Source organism: Castor canadensis, chromosome 8 (assembly GCF_047511655.1).
Source record: "Castor canadensis chromosome 8, mCasCan1.hap1v2, whole genome shotgun sequence".
Taxonomy (NCBI): Eukaryota; Metazoa; Chordata; class Mammalia; order Rodentia; family Castoridae; genus Castor; species Castor canadensis.
In genome coordinates, this window is record NC_133393.1 from 29,311,816 (window position 1) to 29,330,246 (window position 18,431).

Here is an 18,431-nt window from a genome sequence, read left to right on the forward strand (position 1 = left end):
GCAATTGTGAGAGATTTCTTTGTTCTATTTCATGTAAGTATATGAAGTCTATCAGCCATATACCCTCACCTTAATCGCCTTTCACTCTTCCCCTTCACACAAGTACCCCCCTCCACACTGTATCTATTTAACAGTACTGTCTTTCATTATTAATATTTAAGTAGATGTTCAAAGGGGTTTCTCAATATATTCCTGCTGTGGATATACTTTACTTTGGTTTGTTCAACCCCTTCCATTGTTCTCCCTTACCTTTTTACCTCCCAATCCCCATTCATTTATCATCAGCTTTCAATACATATCCTTATAACCTCTACCTTCACAGATGTTATGTTTTACAATATTGTTGATGCTCTGTCATTCTTTTTCCTTTTCCTCATTCACTGAGTGTCATAGAGTGGTTTCACTATTACAAATGTGTTCTACATATGCTTATGCATATAACATACTTGCTTTTGGGTATATGTTTATCTTTTGGAGCTATCTTCCACGTATGAGAGAAAACATGCAGCCTTTGTTTTTCTGAGCCTGGCTTACTTTACTGAACATGATGTGCTCCAATTGCATCTATTTACCTTCAAATCATTTACCTTCATATCATTATTCCTTATGGCTGAGGAAAACTCTACTGTGTATACATATCACAATTTCTTGATCCATTCATCAGTTGTAGGACATCCGGGTTGTTTCCAGAGCTTGGCTATTGTGAATATGCTGTGATAAACATCAATGTACAGGTATTCTGTACACTGTATTCTGTCTTATGTTCTTTTGGTAAAATGCCCAGGAGCAGTATCACTGGATCATATGGCAGTTCTATCTTTAGCTTTTTGAGGAATCTCCATACTGCTTTTCATAATGGTTGTACTAATTTGCATTCCCACCAACAGTGTACAAAGATTCTTGTTTTGTTGTGTCCTCACCAGCATTTGTTGTTGTTGTTACCCTTGAATATATCCATTTCAACTAGGGTGAGGAGTGATTTTAGTGGAGTTCTTATTTGCATCTCTTTTATAGCCAGGGATGTTGAACACTTTATGTATTTTCTGGACATGTGTACCTCTTCTTTTGAGAATTCCCTGTTTAATTCATGTGCACATTTCTTCATTGGTACGTTGATTCATTGGGGGTTGAGTTTTTTGAGTTCCCCCTAGATACTGCATATTAATTAGATCCTTTTTGGATGAATAGCTGGCAAAGATTTTCTCCTATTCTGTGAGCAATCTCGAGTTTAGTGACTGTTTTTTTGCTGTGCAGAAGCTCTTTAGTTTGATGCAGTCCCATTTGCTCATTCTTTCTCTTAGATGTTGAGCCTTTTGAATTCTGTTTAAGAAGTTGTTCCCCATGACTATCTGTTCCATTGTATTTCCTACTACTTCCTATAGTTGCTTCAAAGTTTCAAGCATTATATTAAGTTCCTTAACCAACTTGGAGTTAATTTTGGTACAAGGTGAGAGATAGGGATCTAGTTTCAGTCTTTTACATGTGAATGAATATCCAGTTGTCCCAGCAGTATTTGTTGATGAGGCTTTTCTCCATTGTGTGTTTTGGGCTCCTTTGTCAAAGATCAGTTTGCTGTAGCTGTGTGGATTTATGTCTGGGTCTTCTATTCTAATCCATTGGTCTTCTTGTCTATTTTTGTGCCAATGCTATGCTGTTTTTATTATTATGGCTCCATAGTGTAGTTTAAAGTCAGGTATTGTGATACTTTCAGCATTGGACTTTTATCTCTGCTAAGAATGTCATTGGGATTTTGATGGGATTGCATTGAACATGTAGGTTGTTTTTGGTAGTATAGCCATTTTCACAATGTTGATTCTACCAATCCAGGAGCATGGGAGGTCTTTCCATCTTCTGATGTGGTTTATAGTTTTCATTGAAAAGGACTTTGGTTTCCTTTGTCAAATTTATTCCAAGGTACTTTATTATTTTTGATGCTGTAAATGGGATTGTTTTCCTGATTTCTTTTTCAGTCTGTTTATTGTTGGTATATAGAAAGGCTACTGATTTCTGTCTGTTAATTTTGTACCTTGTTACTTTGCCAAAAGAGCTTATGATTTCTAATAATTTTTTGGTAGAGTTTTTAGGGTCTTTAAGGTATAGGATCATATCATCTGTAGGTAGAGATAGTTTGACTTTCTTCCTTATTTGAATTCCTTTTACTTCTTGCTCTTATCTTATTGCTCTGGCTAGGAATTCCAAAACTACATTTTATAGGAATGGGAAAAGTGGGCATTCTGGTTTCATTCCTGACTTTAGCAGGAATAGTTTCAGTTGTTCTCCATTTAGTATAATATTGGCTATAAATTTGTCATATATAGTCTTTATTATGTTGAGGAACATTCCTTCTATTCCTAGTTTCTTCAGGCTTTTATCAAAAATATAGAGTGCTTCACAAAGTCATCCTCATGCATGGGCCATGCTGATCTTCTCTGTATCGTTTCACTTTTAGTATATGTGCTGCTGAAGCAAGCACAGTATGTCTCTTACAGTTCCTAAAAATTTAAAAATAGAACTACAATATAATTGAGCCATCCTTTCAGAGTATACAACTGAATGAAAGAATATTAGAATCTCTTTGTGATATCTGTACTGCCACATTCATTGAAATATTATTCAAAACATCAAAAATTTAAAAAAATTGTTTATTAATAATACAAAGCGGTTTCACATGAAAATTCCATCAATGCATATACACTGTATTTTGAACAAGTTCACCCCTCTGTGATATTTTCTTAGCCCCTCCCCCTTTAAAACACTGGTGGAATTCATTATGCTATCTCTGTACATGTATGTTATATGTTTTGTTCCTCTTTGCCTCCCAGTACCTTCTCCATTTCTCCCTCAGCCTCTTATTTATCCACCCTACTAAAAGTTTCCCTTTGCACTCATTATTATTTTTTAAAATCATTTTATTTGTCTGTAGTGGCGATCCTGGGGCTTGAACTCAGGGCTTTGTGCTTGCTAGGCAGGCAGTCTACCACTTAAGCCATACCTCCAGGCTTTTTTTATTTTTATCATCTTAGACCCAGATTCTGCAAGTGAGTAAAATGAACAATATTTGGCTTTTTGAGCTTGGCTTATTTTACTCAATATAATGATCTCTAGTTCCATTGATTTTCTTTCAAATGGCAAAATTTCATTCTTCTTTATGGCTAAATAATACTCCATTGTATTGCATATATACTACATTTTCTTTATCCATTCATCAATTGTTGGGCACCTAGGCTGATTTCCACAACTTGATTGTTGTAAATAGTGCTGAAATAAACATATGTGTGTAGGCATCCTTAATGTTTGGATTTATAGTCTTTTAGATATATACCCAAGAGTGGTAATAACAGGGCCACAAGTTAGGTCTGCTTTTAGCATTTTAACGAACACTGATGTCCATAGTGGTTGTACTAGTTTACATTCCTACCAACAGTGTAGGAGGGTTCCTTTTTCCCTGCATCCTTACCGGCATTCATTGTGTTTGTTTTCTTAATGAACACCATTCTGACTGGGGTAAATGGAACCTCAATGATGTTTTGATTTGCCTTTCCCTCATGGCTAAGGATGTTGAAGTCCCCCTTTTACTATCATGATGTTGTTTTGTTTGGTTTGTTTTCCCTAGTTTTGACAAATGAGAGAAACATGCAACTTGTCTTTGTGGGACTGGCTTAGTTCCATCCATTTTCCAGCAAATGACATATTTTCATTCCTCTTTATGTCTGAGTCTAACTACATTGTGGGCATATACTACACTTTTAAAAATCCATTTATCCATTGATGGGCATGCAAGCTGATTCCATAATCTGGCTAGTGTGAGTAGTGCCATGATAAACATGGGTTTTCAAGTATCTCTATAGCAAACTGACATTGATTCTTTTGGGTACATGCACAGAATGATGTAGGCATTTTTAATTTTAAAGAAGTTTCATACTGATTTCCACAATGACTATGCTAATTCACATTTCTACCAATATTAAATAAGGATTCCTTCAGCTACCCCCACCTTCCCCATTATTTGTTTCCATTGTATTTTTTTTAATACAAATTAAACAACAAAGAAAATAAGCTACTCTTTGTAGAAAGGTTGGCTAATTCTGCCTAATCTCCCACTCTTACTCACCTTGCCCACTCAAAAGAAAGACCTCAATACTCTGTGTAAACAAACAACTCACACACATCCATGTATAGGTCCTTGTCCCCTACTCTAAGATAAACACAAGAGCACAAGTTCTTTAACTCAGTTAAACATTTTTGAAAATTCGGGTTTAATTTAGCATAAAGACTGCTAGAATTTAGGGGACCCATTCCCAAGCTTCTTGCATTGATTTCTCCTAATTTCAACTCTCATGACAAGAGAGCATTGCTTATGAAACAAATACAGCCCTTGATCCTGATTCTGTGCACTGCTTTGTAGCTACAGAAAATGCAGGGCAGTACCACTCCCTTCAATAACTATGTCCTTCAGTTTATAACACTTGTTAGATGAGAATAGGAGTCTGCAGACGGTCAAGGATGTGGTAAACACCACTTGAAGGGACTTCGGGTTCCTTCCAGAACTACTCCTACTGGCTTCCTGCAAGCAGATAGCAAGTGTCCATCTATGCAGAAAGAAGCACCAGGCAGAGAGGAAAGGAACATCTTCTGAACCGACCAGCAGATAGAATCTTGCTCATCCACACTGCTGTAAATGCCTGAAGCAGTGGGAGTTTCCTTAGAGTCTGCAATTTCCTTAGAAGGAAGTGGTCACATCACACCTAAAAAATTAGCTAGCATTTGTTGCCCTTAACACAGAGAAACGAAAGCAGATACCATAAAAGCAACTGAGGCCAATAGGAAAAGGGGACCAGGAACTAGAGAAAAGGTGAGATCAAAAAGAATTAACCTAGAAGGTAACACACACGCACAGGAAATTAATGTGAGTCAACTCCCTGTATAGCTATCCTTATCTCAACCAGCAAAAACCCTTGTTCCTTCCTATTATTGCTTATACTCTCTCTACAACAAAATTAGAAAAAGGGCAAAATAGTTTCTGCTGGGTATTGAGGGGGTGGGGGGAGAGGAAGGGGGCCGAGTGGGTGGTAAGGGAGGGGGTGGGGGCAGGGGGGAGAAATGACCCAAGCGTTGTATGCACATATGAATAATAAAACAATAAAAAAAATAATCCTAAAAAAAAATCCTAGAAAATCAACAGAAAAAAAAAAAAGGAAGTGGTCATATTAGTTTCAGCAAGCAGAGTATGCTCCTTGCCTTCATGACAGCTAGTCCTAGTAAGATCTGTAGTTGGATCCCTGGACACTAACCCTGGGCAAAAACTTAGGATGTAATTGGATAAGCCATGTAAAGACTGTGATCAGAAGTGGAGGCTGGGTGCTGCAGAGGTATAACCAATATTATCTCATGATACTTATTCATCACCATGTCCGTGACTGATGCCACTGTATGCATTAAGCCTCACCTGTAGCATTGTTTTCAAACACAGGACAGCATCTTTTGAAGGAGAACCTTTCCCACTGTACTTATGTATTTGGTGGCCACACTTCATGGTATTTGATGTATTTGGAATTGGCTCATAGTGTTCATGTTTACCAGTATCCTTTGTGGTTTTGGAACTGATTAACACCAAGCAATTGCCTCCCAAATACCTTATGCTGCAGTGAGTTAGCATCTCTCACTGATCATCCCACCTTGTCCTGTAAGACAAACTCAGATTAAGGATATTTCCTGACACTCTTCTTCCCAATTTTGTTTGTAGGCTCATTCTTCCTTGGACACAGTAACTTCCTAGAGATATAAACATTGAAGTCCATTTGAATGATCATGAAGGTAGGAAATAGTTGGAGGTTCCTGCTTGATTAAAAGCTCAGGCTTGGTAAAATAAAATATGGATTGCTGGCAACAAAGTCAAAGCAGTTATTTTACCCCATGCAAGCAAGAAACTAAATGCCACATGATAGGAGTGTTAGAATGGGAGACTGGTAAGAATCTCTCTTGCCAACTTCCTGGAACCACTGAGCCGGTTTTAGATTGCCTAGGACAAGATTTCTTAAAAATGAAAGTAAATCTATTAAAGTAAGGCTGAATGATTTGAATGTTCTGATATATTAAAACATTAGGAGAAAGGATTTCTTAAGGGCAGACTTTTAGTTTATGGAGGAAGGGATATAGAAAGCAATTTCTGCATTTCTCAATGACACTCTAGTATTTAGCAACACAAACATTCCTGATGATCAGGACAAAAGGGCTGATATTGACATAACCAATTACTAGAAAGATTTTAATATTTATTACTGTAGAATCATCCATCATGATGAAACCTGTATAGAAGGACAAAATGAAATCTGACCAATAGAAGAAAAGGAAACAGGTCAGGAGAATAACAGTTAGAGTAGCTCTGACTAATTGAAATTGCAGGCTGGAGTTGCTTGGAACTTTGGAACTATGAAGATAGAAGGCACATTTGTGATGTTTATGCAGATGGAAAGCCATGTACCCACTGCTCCGGCCCATAAGACTCTGAAAGATGATATCCCAGAGAGCCATGAGACAGAGAAAAAGCCACCTAATGACTTGCCTAGATGGTAGCATATAGCAATATCCAATATGCATTCTAATTTCAGGTATATTCATGCTACTGACTGCTGTGATATACTAGAGCAAGTTGGAGCTATTCAGAGAATTAAAGATCTAAAAAGGAGGTGATAAGGTAGAGCTTGCCATGCAGTCTGTGGCTTGAGTTTTCTCCGTAGGGTGGTGCTGGGACTGATGATGACAGCTCGGACCATGCTGAGGAGACAGGTGGTACAAATGGAAAGGCCCTGAGATACCCTTCCCAGGTAAATCAAAGTTTTATAAGCAACATTACCTATGAAGTTTCTGAAATAAAAAACTGTGGCTATATCTCTGACTCCTGTGGTACAGATAATGATTGTATTTGAAAAAGCCAAGTGGATGAGTGTAAGGTCTATGGGTTTTCTCCCAGGACCCATGACAAAAGTGTATACATGTATCACAAATATAAAGATGTCCCCCACAATTCTAGGTCCAGTAAAAGAAAGGAAGATTATTCTCCAGATGATGTTACTCCAGTTCACCTCTAGACTTATTGCTCAGAACTAGGAAATACATTTTAAGAAACACACATATAGATGACAAATTTCAGGTCTCTGAATTTTCTCTTTTTTAGAGAAAAGAACAGTTTCTCGTATATGTAAATACACACAACACTCTTTGCTTTTATTTATGTCTCCCCACCACTGACATGAAAGTTATGATAAATATAATTTATCATAAATTCCATACTAATGCATCCCCATGTATTTCTAGAAGACCTTTCTTTATATCCCTCAAGTCTGAAATTTTTGTAATGATTTTCTTCATAGATAAAACTAAGAAAAGTACAATATAATTCACTCAGTTCATGAGCCATGGTCCTGAGTTAGCTTAGATGCCTCCTTCTTTTCACTGTTCACACCCAATAAACCTCATGCTACTGAAGTGTCTTGGTGTTCCACCTAGATGCTCCTTACTATGCTATGCACACTCATTCCTGAAATGAGTACTGAATTAGTAAAGAATTGTATCTTCTCTAAAACATGGCACAAGTCCAAACAAAGCTTCCTGGGGGAGGTTGTGTGGCATACTCCTCAACCCCGACCCTGGCCAAAGTAAAACACAGGTAGTTTAGTACGGGAGTAGAAAAGTATAACCCGTAACTGGGCACCGTGGTTCATACCTGCAATCCCAGCTACTCAAGAGATGGAGATTAGAAAAATCTCTGTTTGAGACCAACTCAGGCTAAAAGCTACCAAGACCTCATCTCAAAAAAACAAGCTGAATGTGGTAGCACACATTTGCCTTTCCAGATATGCTGGTGGCTGTAGGTAAGAGGATGGCAGTCAGAGTCTAGCTTCCAGCAAAAAGCAAGAACCTACCTGAAAAATAATTAAATAAAAAAAAGGGCTGGGGTTGTAGGTCAAGTGGTCAAACACCTGCCTACTGAGTGCAAGGTCTACTCAAACCCCAGTCCAAAAAAAAAAAAAGGAAGAAAAGAAAGTGCAGCCCCATTGCCTCAAGGTGAGACTAACACTATATTTAAATTTGTGATCCCAATTTCTACATAGTTGGGATCAGATTGAAGCTGATTTTTTTCCTCCCACTTACCATTTTGTTGCTATCCAATTTTTTCTGGGGGCTCTCTCCTAATAAAACATCAGCGAAAATAGCTTGCCACTGAGGCTCTTGTCCCGTGGACTCCAACCAAAGACATTACTTACTGATTCTGTGTTTTAAGTGTTATCAATTCTAGTGCTTTTTCTCAATCAGAAATGTCCCACTCAGTGTATCAAGACACTCTGTATTTCATGTTGTGATTTGTGTAACAACTTCATAAATGATGGCCCTTTTCAGTTCTTGTCCTTCTATATTATAGTCTAAGTGATCTTTCAAAACACAAATCTATTCATTTTACTTTACTTCTTAATATGATGGATGTATTCCTATGTGAAAATACAAGCATGAAACGTGTTGAAATTGAAGAAAAGGGTGAGGGGAGGAAAACCAATGGAGGGGGTAAATCTAACATACATTGTAAGCACATATGTAAATATCAGAATGTGACCCCCTTACAACTATTATATGCTAACAATTTTTTTAAGTCAAATGACAACCTTAACAATACTTGTCCTCCACAATTTGGCACCCTCTCCTTCTTATTTAAGTTATTTTTGAATTAATTTCAACTCTCCCCCCCAAAAACTGTAATACTGGCACTCACTTTGCAATGAGAATATGCATAATATCTGCAAGTCTTTATCCCAACCACTACCCTTTATAACTAATTGCTGTGCATCCATCACAAATCAAAGTAGAATTTGGTCTCACACACATTTCCTGAATTCACCAAGCTGTGCTGCCTGTGTATCTGCTCCCTTCCTCCACTTGATAGTGAGAACACCAGAGAAATGATGTCTTTCTGTTTAGTATCTAACATATACCTAATATTAAGTGCTGAAAAAATAATTTATGAATGAATTTCTGAATGAGGCTTATGATTATAGAACTTCACATTAAATTGAGATAGCCCCATAGGCTAATTTGGGGAGATACTTGAATTGGTCTCTTGGTTTTTATAAATGCCCAAATGAATGGCCTGGGAAATTCAATCCACTTTGGATGATACATTCAGTGGGTTATTTAGTCTCTCCTCACATGTAGAAATGAGTTGAGCATCTAGGCTTCCACAGATCCAATGAATAACACAGACTATCCTTAAATAGACTTAGAAATTATGCTTAATTTTCACTTGCCATATTTCTGTACTGACTTACTTATGGTTCAATTATTTTTTCAAATATATTTCTCTTTGAGACATCAATAACCCACCTTGGAATAAAGGAAACTGTCTTTGTTTTCCTGAAGAGTGTCACACCTGGGCTGGAAAAGCCACACATTTACATCTATTCTGAATACTGTTAAAAAGAGACATTTGTGTTTCTAATTTAACAAGACTGGATGATTATTTTACCTCCAGCATGTAAGGATGAGCAAAATGAAGTCTTTGTGAATCTACTCAAGTCACAGTGTTCTGTAGCAAGTGGTGATGCAGGATATACACATTTTAGATGATTGATTGGTGTTATTAAATTTGAGAAGTATAAAGATTAGGATTCACAAGGATAAGGTTTGCAATCAACCACTATAGATTTCACATCATGGCTTTCCCAATTCCTACATGCATGGCATTGAACATATTGGATGGCCTCTCTATGGTGCAGTGTTCCTATCTACAAACTAGGTGTGATGCTTTTACTGTATGGGTATATCATGCTGATTCAGTGAGCTGAAGTATATAGTGCTTATGCATGTCAGCAGCAACTATTAAAGAATCATTTTCTAAAAGCAATTGCTATTGTTATGTGTTCTTGTATCTGTTGCTTTGTCCCAATTTTCTCAAATTATAGACTCTGCGGGCACTGGTGGCTCACCCCTATAATCTCAGCTAGGAAGCAGAGATCAGGAGTATTGTGGTTCCAAGCCAGCCCAGACAGATAGTTCGCGAGACCCTATCTTGAAAAAAAACCATCACAAAAAGTGATTGTGGAATGGCTCAAGGTGTAGGCCCTGAGTTCAAGCCCCAGTACCACACAAAAAAATTATAGACTGTATTATATTTTGTATCCAGGAGTGGGAAAATTCAAAATAAGCAATATCAGAATAAAAAGCAAACAATGCCCTAACTTTCAGAACAGTTTCTGCCTGCAAGTGGGGGGAGGTGCCCCAAATAATGTATATACATGAAGGTAAATGTAAAAATGATAAAATAAAATTTAAAAAAGAATGCCCTAACTTTAAAAATCTGAAGAACCCCCTAAATAAAACCAAAGCTTAAATTGAAAATCTCACTGGATTGAAGGGAAAATACACAAATGCTATGGGAAGAGTGTAGAGAAAGTGCTTCCAAACTCGCAGGTCTGAATGTCATTCAGACTGGAGTCTCAGAAGACCAGCTTCTGGCACAGAGCTTCAGGCACACTCTTGCACAAGGGCCCCCCACAGACCAAGAAAGAGGTTTCTGGAGGTGGGATAAAACCAAATTGCATACGTTTTACTCCATTTTGAATCCCTTTACTCTGGCATTGGTGTCCTACTTACTAAAACTACGCATGGCATATCATTCCAAGTGAGCGCATGCTGGACTCACTTTGTCTTCTAATTTCATAAAATCCTTTTCTGTGAATGGGTATCGATATTTTCAATTAACTAAAAAAGGGTTCCCTTTGCCAGTATTTAAGATGAGTTGTTTTTATGACATAATGAATATTACTTTGTGTGTTTCCTATTGTAATTCTGAAAGAGAAAGTATATCTGTAGGATCAGGTTGTAAAAATGAAATTTTTTAGGTAAAAAAGTATAGATGCATTAATAATTTTGATAAAATTTATGAAGTGATTAGCCTGCTACTAGATTACAATATTGAAATCGAGTCTCAGAAATTTAGAATTAACTTCACTTCATTAGGGTGGCAGAGTGGAGAATAAGATTTCTGTATCACTTGAGTGGTCTATGATATCTAGGACAGCCTGATCCTGCATGTTACCAAAATTGTTGTCTGACAATAAACCTTGCATGTTTAAGCTACTTAATGTGATTTTGTTCTACACAAAGAATAACAAACTAAGAGTTCTTTCAATCTTACTTACTAAAAATTGAATGAAACACATTTTCTTAATGTCATTCACTTATACTGAGCTCTTCAACATTCAGCCAGATGTCCATCTCTGTGAATCAGGACAACCATGCTGAGAATTCATAATAATGAGTCAGAAATTCTGGAGAAATTTAAAGTTTAACTTTCTTAGTAGAAAGTTAAAATAAGAAATGACAATCTGAGCAATAAAAGAAAGGAGAGCAAAACATCAGGACACTTCAGGCAGCTTTCACCTCAGGGGTCGTTTTGCAGAGACTTGGCATTTGGAAGTTAGAGAGCATGCTGGTGCTTTTGCAGAAGAAATACCTTCAGCCCCTGGTCTTGGCCATGACATCTTGCAATGTGGCGTCATCTAAGACCACGAAAGTGAGGAAAATCAATTTTATTTTCTGAATTTCTGGTAGAAAATAAAAAGTTGTCATTTTCATAATTTGTGATGGGTTCATGCTGATATTTCAGATGGAATGGAGTGAGTTCATGTTTATCAATGAACTGAAAATCCAAAACAAGAGCAACAATGGAAGGATGTGTCATGCAGACCTCAGCTTGACTCTCCCCCACTCTGAAGCTCGGGCTGGTGACTGTCTGAAGCTGTGTGAAGAGACCTCCGGTGCAGACTGAAAGGCCCCTGGACGACATCTTCATGTACACGACACTCTTTCTTATGCCCTGTATCATTTAGGAAGTTTCTCAAGCCAAAAGCTGTTGTTATCTTCAGCGTTTCTTTTGAAAAAAGCATTATCATATTTGTAAAAGCCATATGAATCAGAATAAGGTACATAGATTTCTTCTCAGTGCCTCCTCTAAAATTGAACATACAATTCACAAAACAGAGATGCTCCCCACAAGGCCATGTTCAGTAACAAAGGGAAAGATTTTTGCCTTGAAGACATTCAAAACCATTGTTTCCTACATAGATAGAAAAATATGGATCCAGCAAATACCTTTTGAACAAAGTATCACTAATGATGGGATGTATGTGCAAAAAATATTTCATGTCTGAGCTCCTCTTTGGTGTATAAAGGATAGCCATGTATATATATAATGGTGCAGATTGTCTAAAGAAATCTAACTTTCTCTTTCCATTCTTTGTGAGTCATTTGTTGAAATCTCAAATGCTATCCTGAAGATGAGTATTCAAAACTCTAATTTCTCTTCCCAGTTTTTTTTTTTTTTTGAGCTTCATAGTAGCAAAGCCAACCTAGTTGCTCAAATTCTAGTGTGTTCCATTCATGTTCAATCTCAGCCTGGGTGAAGCGAACCTAAAAGTTTACTAACCAAGATATATTCCTTTCTTTCATATCCTCATCATTCAATTCCAAATGCCTGAAGTTTGTGCTTAACCTGCTTGCCTTCCTATACATAAACAGAAACCTGTAATATCCTATTAATTCAACTTCTTCAATGTCTCCCAATGTTGTAGCCACATTTCAACTTCCATATTGTCTCTTAGTTTGTTCAGTTTTTCTTTCCATCTTTCTTTTTGGTGAGTATAACAGTTTGCATGTTTGTTTTTTGCTTCCAAGTTTTATATCTTTCTTGTCTAATCCTGTTTCTTTTCTAACCCCAAACTGTTTTGTGGTTTAATTGATTATAAATATTCAGTAGCATTTTGTAAGGCTCAGTATCAAGTCAAACTGCCTAGTCTTTTCAGTTAGGATCCAACAATTAAAACTGAATCAGCCAAGAACAAGCAGAAAGAAGTCTGTTGCCTGAAAAAATAAGAAAATTGACTGCCAGCAGCCAGGGAGGGTTTCCTAGAAGAACCTTTGAATGCCAGCATAGGAAGGTCTTCAGGAGAGGTTTGAATTACCATTGAGTGATTTATGGGGCCTTTAAGGGAAGGCTGGAACAGTTCTGAATGTGTTGATATTTATAAAGGTGGATTAGAGAGGGATTAACTATGTATTATATAGTTTCATATGATGAGGGAATCTGCAATAAAACTTAAATTTTTAGACCATTTTATTTTGTGACTTTTTTCCCCAACTTTGTTATCATGGGGCTACTTTGATCTTTAGCAGTCTAAGCTGATTTTCAGACTTCAACCCTAGATAAAATTTTACTGTTTCACATCCAAGAGCTCCAAACGCATATCTCACACACAAGCTTAAGTCAAACTTTGAGGGTTTCTCCAGAATAAAAGAAACCAGAATGTTCAAATCAATCCACAGGATTTGCATATATTCTATATACTTGGAATGCAGTTATATAAGCCTTCTGTCTCTATCTCCTAGTACAACTTAAAATTGCTTTAGCATTCTCTGTCCTGAAGGTTCTTGACAGCATGAATTGTGAGAATATAGACTTGAACCTGGATTTTGTAGCAGGTAGTCACATGAATTTAGGAATACAATAATTTCTGCTTCCTCCCCTGACACATGGGAGACTAAAGACTGAGTCAGTGCCTTAAAGGAACAGTACACAATTCCAATGTCAAGCACATAATGAGTTATGGAACAAGCATTAGTATCAAGAAGAGAACAACTAATTAATATAGCTAGAATACTAAATGATTAAATATTTGTCAGAGACTGGAAGCTCTTAAAAATATCTAAACATGCTGGGCATGGTGGTGAATGCCTGTAATCCCAGCACATGGGTTGGTAAGGCAGAATGATTGAGAGTTGGATGCCAGCCTAAGCTATACAATGAGACCATGTATCAAACAAAGCAAAACAAAACAGAAACAAACAAAAATGAGTGCTCTCAAAACTTACAATGAATTTACATGTCATTTTCCTTTTTTCTTCATATCTTTCTAGTGAGTCCCATTATTTTCCAGCACTCACTTCACCTTTTTAAAATTTCAAAGCCTCTTCCAAAAGATAACCAATATTGAAAACATAGAAATGCACCAAAAATTAGATGAATGAATTTTATGGAATCTGATAATGCTGTGTATTATATTAGCATGTAAAATTGAAGGCTGAGTAAAAAGAAAAACAGAGTTTCTCTAATAACCAGAAAAGCTCTTACATCTTTCTAACTTTTGGAAGAACACAAGCTGGAAAACCCACCCTAGAGCTCTTGAACACAGGGACAGAGATGTTTGAGCATTTTTAGTGGTGTATCTGTGGATTGGTCCCTCCTTTTTTCTTGCTTATGGTAGATACCCTTAGATATTAGAAGAGGACAGAAAGTCCGAAGGCTCATAGACCATCTCATCAATTCCCTGCCTTAGTCAAAAATAGATTAACATTTACACTCACATGGCACATGTGAGTAAATCGAAGAATTTTCAGATATACTTACCTTAGGAACTGTGGTGCAGACAAGCTCTGGGTTAGTCCTTCTGCTGAGATGAGGCTTCTCATGTCATATTTGTACCTTCAGAACTTGTATAGCTCTTGGTTCCCATAAAGTATCATGAAGACTTCAATCCTCACAGTTATCACCCTGTCAAGGAGAACGAAATCCTCTGCAGAATCTCAGTTCCTAAAGTACAAGTTTTCCTCTCTTTGCATAATTACTACCTATTGTTTGGCTCAGAAATTGTTTCAGATCTAATTAGGGGTTTATTATTTTAATAGAAGAACCTGAAGTGGGAAAGTAAACAATAAACAGAGTTTTTGCATCTTCATTTTCCCTTAGTTCCAAGCTGTGAACGAGCATGTAGTCCTGCTTCTGAGACACAGAATAAGTCATTTCCCTTTCTTCTCAAGTCCATCTTTAAACACAGGAATATAATAATGATGTTCAGATAGAAAGCTACTCATGGGTTTAAATAATTCACAGCAGTATAGTATCCATAGGGAATATACAGATAAAACACAATACTTTTCAAAATTCTAATTATGCATTTCACAGAAATTAAACAATTCTAAGTTTCATATGCAATCACAAAAGACTGAAGCAAATTTGAGAATTACATAGTTGGAGGCGTCATAGTACTTGACTTCAAAATATAGTACAAAGGTGCAATAATCAAAATAGTGTTGTACCACTACATACACCAAAGGATCAGAATAAGCCCAGAAGTAAACTCACATACATACAGTTATTTGACTTCCCAGAAGACACCAATGGTACACTCTGGGGAAAAGATAGTCTCTTCAATAAATCTTGGAAAAACTTGGTATTTACAAAAGAATGAAATTAGAACCTTATCTCATACTACACACAAAAATCAACTTAAAATATTTTCAATACTGAAGCTTAAGACCTGGAACTGTAAAACTCCTAGAAAAAAGAAAACAGGAAAAACTCCTTGACATTGGCTTGGACAATGGTAATTTTGACAAGACATTATAAGCTGAGGCAACAATGGACACAAAAGATCACATAAATTAAAAAGTTTCCTCACAGCAAAACAACATAATCCAAAATATGAAACAGCATGAGAGCAGACATCTCCCAGCTATATATCTTACAAGGTTTAATGTCAAAATATGTGTTAAAAAACACACCAGTCAACAACAGAAAAATAAGGAATCTGATTTAAAAATGAGCAAATAACCTAAATAGACAAATAAAGAAGATACACAAATGGTTAAGGGGTATATGAAAACATGTTCAATGTAATTAATCATCAGATAAATGGAAATCAAAACCATAGTGAGTTATCACTTTACACATCATGGCTGTAATCAGGAAGATAAGAGATATGTTGGTAAGCATGTAGAGAAAAAGAAATCCTTGTCCACTCTTGAGGAAAATGCAAATGAGTACAGTCATTATGGAAAACAGTATGGAGGTTCCTGAAAACTTAAGAATAGAACTACCTATGATCCAGCCATTCTTCTGTAAGTGATATTTGCACTCCCATGTTCATTGAAACGTTATTCACATCATCCAAAATATGGAAACCACCTAAGTGCCAAGTGATGAGTAAATAAATAAAATATACAATGGAATATTATCTATCCTTAAACATGGAGATCTTGACATTTGCAACAACATACATGATACTGGATAGCATATACTAAGTGAAACAAGCCAGTCAGGAAAGAAAACATACTTCATGATCTCACTTTATGTGGCTTCTGAAAAAGTTGAATGCCCAGAAGCAAAGAGTAGATTGAGGTTATTAGGGGGTGGAGAGACAGAAAAAAGGTGAGATGTGGGTCAGAGGGTTCAAATTGCAGTCGTGTAGGATGAGTAGTGTAGGGATCTCATGTACAGCATGATAACTAGAATTAATACTGTATTGCATATTGGAAATTTGTTAAGAGAGATTTCAGGTTCCCTCAAGCATACCCACAGAGTGATTATTGTGTGATGATCTTGATATGTTAATGTAGCTTGATTATAGGCATATACTTGCATCTGAAGATCATTTCACTTAATATTCCAAGAATAAGTTTATTTTATTAAGTCATATTAATTGTACAAAGAAAGAGGTTTCCTTATGACATCTCCATACACACATAAAACGTACTTTGATCATATTTAGCTCAACTATTACTCTTTATCACCTCTATCTCCCCCCTTCGTTTTCCTGTTTCATGTCCCTTGTAGTCCCCCTTTTATTTCCATGACCTTTTTATTTTGTTTTCCCCAATTTCAACAAATGAGAGAAATCATGCAATTTGTCTTTACAGAACTGGCTTATTTCATTTAATATCACAACCTCTGATTCATTCATTTTATAGTTAAAGACATTTTCATTCTTCTTTATGGCTCAGTAAAACTCCATTGTGTATGTCTACTACATATTCTTTAAACAGTCATCCATTTTGGGACAGCTAGGCTCATTTCACAATTTTGCTATTAGGACTAGCACAGTAAAAAATATTGATATGCAAATTATGTCATTCGTAAGCTGACTTTGATTCTTTTGGGTATATACTTAGAACTGGTATGGCTGGATCATATGGGAATCCTATTTTTAATTTTTTGAGAAAGATCCATATTGATTTCAATAGTGATTTTGTATCAGGTACTTAAACTGCTTTTGCTGAAAAACAGTGGCTCCTTACTTGTGTCCATGAATTAACTGAAAGCAGGATAAAAGGTTGGCATTGCTGCCTTCATTTTGTATCTGTATACTTTGCTCTGAGTCATTCTATCTTGTCACTTTGCAGTCACCTTGGAATCCAGGAAGGACAAGTCTGATTGACATCTTTACAAGGGGGCTTGGTCAAAAGTACTCCCAAGAAAAAGAACAGGAAAACATCCATAGGACACACCACGCTCGAGGCAACAAAGACTTGTTTATCCTGACCAGGCTGCTATGCTCAAGTGATGACAGTGATAACAACTTTTTCAGAACCCCTCCTAAAATAAGAACTGAAATAATGATCAGCCAGGCCATCGAACTTTGACCAGGATGGTTTAATCATTATCCATACCTTTCACTCCTGATCAAATTTTTTCCCTATTTAAGCCTAAAGCTCAAGGTAGAAGATGAGTTGAAGTGCTTTCTTCATGAGACTGCCCATGCTACATAACTCTTCCTCTGCCCTTCATCTACACTCATCTCTTTATTTGGCATATAGGGGTACATGGCCCCGCCTAGGGAGCCAAAACTCCATTTTCAGAATTCCCAATTTACCTTCACCTGCCCCCTAAACTCCACAGCATTGGTTGTTATTGATTTTCATTATATGCTACTTATTTGGAAAAAAACCCAAAAACAAACAAGAAAATAAACTGCTTTAGATAGAAATGTCAGCTAATTCTGCATCACTCTCACAATCTCCACCCACAAGAAATACATCTGATAGTCGCTGCAAGAAAGACCCCTGATTCTTTCTGTAAGGAAACAAACTCATACATACTCATTTCTAGAGATAGGTAGGACCTCCATTCTTCCATAACAAAACACTCAGAAGCAAAGAAGCACAAGGTCTTTAACCAAGTAAGACATTTTGAAAAAAATCTTTAGCTTAGCATAGAGATATTCAAAATTTCAGTGACCCAGTCCCAGGATTCTTGTAGTTCATTTCCCCTAGTAGTTTCAACTGGTAGAACCAAAGGAGGGTTGCCTCAAGGAACAATTGGAGGTCTTGGCCTCATTCTGTGCACTGCTTTGTAGATCATGTAGTAACAGTAAATGTAATGCAGTACCACTCCCTTCAATATTCATGTCCATCAGATTCTGACATGTTTGAAAAGCAAAAATGGGAGCCAGCAAAAGGCAAAGTCTTTGGTAAACCCCACTTGAAGAGACTTCAGATTCCTCCCAGGTTTACTCTTACAGGCTCCCTGTAACCAGAAGGTGAGACTCTCTTTGACTCTGAGAGAAGCATCAAGAAGAGAAGAAGAAAAGGAATTCCGAATCCATCTAAGG

The 18,431-nt window shown here is 36.8% G+C and overlaps 2 pseudogenes; both read right to left on the reverse strand.

Annotated features, from left to right (window-relative positions):
* Positions 1–2,373: 2,373 nt before the first annotated feature.
* Positions 2,374–2,473, reverse strand: LOC141426046 (U6 spliceosomal RNA; annotated as a pseudogene).
* Positions 2,474–6,186: 3,713 nt separating this feature from the next.
* On the reverse strand, positions 6,187–11,842 carry LOC109680722 (putative vomeronasal receptor-like protein 4; annotated as a pseudogene).
* Positions 11,843–18,431: the final 6,589 nt, after the last annotated feature.